Raw genomic sequence first — 5,000 nt, 5'->3', positions numbered from 1 at the left:
TTTTTTTCACTCGGGACAGCATCGCCGGAGCATCGCCGGAGTACCGCCGGAGAACCTGACCGGCGGCATTGGGGTTCCGACGATTGGGAGGGGGGCCGGGGGGGTGTGCGCACATGATGTGCGATGGGTGCTGGTACTTGGCCTTGTGTTGGCCCCCTATCCCTCATCAAACCTCTGAGAATTCACACCCCCTTAAAGAGCATTTGAGATTTTACAGGTTTGCTACCAGTAGCCGTTAAAGTGTCTGAAATGGGGACACTTTTTTCAAACGGTCACAAAATCTTCTCTACTTCGAGTTTTTAGCTGAATTTTTTTGTGCATGCCAACAAAAATAGAAGGATCATGCCTACAAAATTTGGGGCCAAAAATCCTTATAAAAAAATTTTAAAAAATCCCGAACCGCAAAAAGTTTCGAAAATCGTGAAAAATAGAAAACGAGTCATCCTCCAATGAAACTTCACGTGAAGGCTTAGGGGACCATTGTATGAATTTACAAGCCATAAAAATGGCATTGGCACGGCAGAAATTTGAAGATGTGCCTAAACCCACCAGGGCCCAGCGTGTGCCGATGGTGCTCGAGGCAACCGCCCGCACCAGGGCCCAGCGTGTGCCGATGGTGCTCGAGGCAACCGACCGCACCAGGGCCCAGCGTGTGCCGATGGTGGTCGAGGCAACCGCCCGCACCAGGGCCCAGCGTGTGCCGATGGTGGTCGAGGCAACCTGCCGCACCAGGGCGGAGCGTGTGCCGATGGTGGTCGAGGCAAGCGCCCGCACCAGGGCCCAGCGTGTGCCGATGGTGGTCGAGGCAAGCGCCCGCACCAGGGCCCAGCGTGTGCCGATGGTGGTCGAGGCTGCCGATGGTGGTCGAGGCAACCTGCCGCACCAGGGCCCAGCGTGTGCCGATGGTGCTCGAGGCAACCGACCGCACCAGGGCCGAGCGTGTGCCGATGGTGCTCGAGGCAAGCTGCCGCACCAGGGCCCAGCGTGTGCCGATGGTGGTCGAGGCAACCGCCCGCACCAGGGCCCAGCGTGTGCCGATGGTGATCGAGGCAACCGACCGCACCAGGGCCCAGCGTGTGCCGATGGTGCTCGAGGCAACCTGCCGCACCAGGGCCCAGCGTGTGCCGATGGTCGTCGAGGGAACCTGCCGCACCAGGGCCCAGCGTGTGCCGATGGTGGTCGAGGCAAGCGCCCGCACCAGGGCCCAGCGTGTGCCGATGGTGCTCGAGGCAACCGACCGCACCAGGGCCCAGCGTGTGCCGATGGTGCTCGAGGCAACCTGCCGCACCAGGGCCCAGCGTGTGCCGATGGTGCTCGAGGCAACCTGCCGCACCAGGGCCCAGCGTGTGCCGATGGTGGTCGAGGCAAGCGCCCGCACCAGGGCCCAGCGTGTGCCGATGGTGCTCGAGGCAACCGACCGCACCAGGGCCCAGCGTGTGCCGATGGTGGTCGAGGCAAGCGGCAGCACCAGGGCCCAGCGTGTGCCGATGGTGGTCGAGGCAAGCGCCCGCACCAGGGCCCAGCGTGTGCCGATGGTGGTCGAGGCAAGCGCCCGCACCAGGGCCCAACGTGTGCCGATGGTGCTGGGGGCAACCGCCCGCACCAGGGCCCAGCGTGTGCCGATGGTGATCGAGGCAACCGCCCGCCCCAGGGCCCAGCGTGTGCCGATGGTGGTCGAGGCAAGCGCCCGCACCAGTGCCCAGCGTGTGCCGATGGTGGTCGAGGCAAGCGCCCGCACCAGGGCCCAGCTTTTGCCGATGGTGATCGAGGCAACCGGCCGCTCCAGGGCCCAGCGTGTGCCGATGGTTATCGGGGCAACCGGCCGCACCAGGGCCCAGGGTCTGCCGATGGTGCTCGAGGCAACCGCCCGCACCAAGGCTCAGCATGTGCCGCTGGTGATCGAGGCAACAACCCACACCAGGGCCCAGCTTGTGCCGATGGTGGTCGAGGCAAGTGCCCGTACCGAAGGGCAGCCTATGCCGATGATGGTCGATGCATGTGCCATCACCATGCGTCATCATGTGCCATTGATGGTCGAGGCCTTGGCCGAAGTTCGATTTTGAGCCACGGTGCCCATGCTTGGCTCCAGCATGTGCTGGTGCCGCATTTTTTTCACTCGGGACAGCATCGCCGGAGCATCGCCGGAGTACCGCCGGAGAACCTGACCGGCGGCATTGGGGTTCCGGCGATTGGGAGGGGGGCCGGGGGGGTGTGCGCACATGATGTGCGATGGGTGCTGGTACTTGGCCTTGTGTTGGCCCCCTATCCCTCATCAAACCTCTGAGAATTCACACCCCCTTAAAGAGCATTTGAGATTTTACAGGTTTGCTACCAGTAGCCGTTAAAGTGTCTGAAATGGGGACACTTTTTTCAAACGGTCACAAAATCTTCTCTACTTCGAGTTTTTAGCTGAATTTTTTTGTGCATGCCAACAAAAATAGAAGGATCATGCCTACAAAATTTGGGGCCAAAAATCCTTATAAAAAAATTTTAAAAAATCCCGAACCGCAAAAAGTTTCGAAAATCGTGAAAAATAGAAAACGAGTCATCCTCCAACGAAACTTCACGTGAAGGCTTAGGGGACCATTGTATGAATTTACAAGCCATAAAAATGGCATTGGCACGGCAGAAATTTGAAGATGTGCCTAAACCCACCAGGGCCCAGCGTGTGCCGATGGTGCTCGAGGCAACCGCCCGCACCAGGGCCCAGCGTGTGCCGATGGTGCTCGAGGCAAGCGCCCGCACCAGGGCCCAGCGTGTGCCGATGGTGGTCGAGGCAACCGCCCGCACCAGGGCCGATAGTGTGCCGATGGTGCTCGAGGCAACCTGTCGCACCAGGGCCCAGCGTGTGCCGATGGTGATCGAGGCAACCTGCCGCACCAGGGCCCAGCGTGTGCCGATGGTGGTCGAGGCAAGTTCCCGCACCAGGGCCCAGCGTGTGCCGATGGTGGTCGAGGCAAGTTCCCGCACCAGGGCCCAGCGTGTGCCGATGGTGCTCGAGGCAACCTGCCGCACCAGGGCCCAGCGTCTGCCGATGGTGCTCGAGGCAACCTGCCGCACCAGGGCCCAGCGTGTGCGGATGGTGGTCGAGGCAAGCGCCCGCACCAGGGCCCAGCGTGTGCCGATGGTGGTCGAGGCAAGCGCCCGCACCAGGGCCCAGCGTGTGCCGATGGTGGTCGAGGCAAGCGCCCGCACCAGGGCCCAGCGTGTGCCGATGGTGGTCGAGGCAACCGCCCGCACCAGGGCCCAGCGTGTGCCGATGGTGCTCGAGGCAACCTGCCGCACCAGGGCCCAGCGTGTGCCGATGGTGCTCGAGGCAACCGACCGCACCAGGGCCGAGCGTGTGCCGATGGTGGTCGAGGCAAGCGCCCGCACCAGGGCCCAGCGTGTGCCGATGGTGGTCGAGGCAACCTGCCGCACCAGGGCCCAGCGTGTGCCGATGGTGGTCGAGGCAACCGCCCGCACCAGGGCCCAGCGTGTGCCGATGGTGATCGAGGCAACCGACCGCACCAGGGCCCAGCGTGTGCCGATGGTGCTCGAGGCAACCTGCCGCACCAGGGCCCAGCGTGTGCCGATGGTCGTCGAGGGAACCTGCCGCACCAGGGCCCAGCGTGTGCCGATGGTGGTCGAAGCAAGCGCCCGCACCAGGGCCCAGCGTGTGCCGATGGTGCTCGAGGCAACCGACCGCACCAGGGCCCAGCGTGTGCCGATGGTGGTCGAGGCAACCGCCCGCACCAGGGCCCAGCGTGTGCCGATGGTGGTCGAGGCAACCTGCCGCACCAGGGCGGAGCGTGTGCCGATGGTGGTCGAGGCAAGCGCCCGCACCAGGGCCCAGCGTGTGCCGATGGTGGTCGAGGCAAGCGCCCGCACGAGGGCCCAGCGTGTGCCGATGGTGGTCGAGGCTGCCGATGGTGGTCGAGGCAACCTGCCGCACCAGGGCCCAGCGTGTGCCGATGGTGCTCGAGGCAACCGACCGCACCAGGGCCGAGCGTGTGCCGAGCACCAAGCTGCCGCACCAGGGCCCAGCGTGTGCCGATGGTGGTCGAGGCAACCGCCCGCACCAGGGCCCAGCGTGTGCCGATGGTGCTCGAGGCAACCTGCCGCACCAGGGCCCAGCGTGTGCCGATGGTCGTCGAGGGAACCTGCCGCACCAGGGCCCAGCGTGTGCCGATGGTGGTCGAGGCAAGCGCCCGCACCAGGGCCCAGCGTGTGCCGATGGTGCTCGAGGCAACCGACCGCACCAGGGCCCAGCGTGTGCCGATGGTGCTCGAGGCAACCTGCCGCACCAGGGCCCAGCGTGTGCCGATGGTGGTCGAGGCAAGCGCCCGCACCAGGGCCCAGCGTGTGCCGATGGTGGTCGAGGCAAGCGCCCGCACCAGGGCCCAGCGTGTGCCGATGGTGCTCGAGGCAACCGACCGCACCAGGGCCCAGCGTGTGCCGATGGTGGTCGAGGCAAGCGGCCGCACCAGGGCCCAGCGTGTGCCGATGGTGGTCGAGGCAAGCGCCCGCACCAGGGCCCAGCGTGTGCCGATGGTGGTCGAGGCAAGCGCCCGCACCAGGGCCCAACGTGTGCCGATGGTGCTGGGGGCAACCGCCCGCACCAGGGCCCATCGTGTGCCGATGGTGATCGAGGCAACCGCCCGCCCCAGGGCCCAGCGTGTGCCGATGGTGGTCGAGGCAAGCGCCCGCACCAGTGCCCAGCGTGTGCCGATGGTGGTCGAGGCAAGCGCCCGCACCAGGGCCCAGCTTTTGCCGATGGTGATCGAGGCAACCGGCCGCTCCAGGGCCCAGCGTGTGCCGATGGTTATCGGGGCAACCGGCCGCACCAGGGCCCAGGGTCTGCCGATGGTGCTCGAGGCAACCGCCCGCACCAAGGCTCAGCATGTGCCGCTGGTGATCGAGGCAACAACCCACACCAGGGCCCAGCTTGTGCCGATGGCGGTCGAGGCAAGTGCCCGTACCGAAGGGCAGCCTATGCCGATGATGGTCGATGCATGTGC

This window comes from Durio zibethinus, unplaced genomic scaffold (genome assembly GCF_047325235.1).
Source record: "Durio zibethinus cultivar Kanyao isolate XHJ-2024 unplaced genomic scaffold, ASM4732523v1 HiC_scaffold_400, whole genome shotgun sequence".
Taxonomy (NCBI): Eukaryota; Viridiplantae; Streptophyta; class Magnoliopsida; order Malvales; family Malvaceae; genus Durio; species Durio zibethinus.
The sequence above is the reverse complement of the archived record's forward strand: the minus strand, read 5'-3'. Positions refer to the sequence as shown.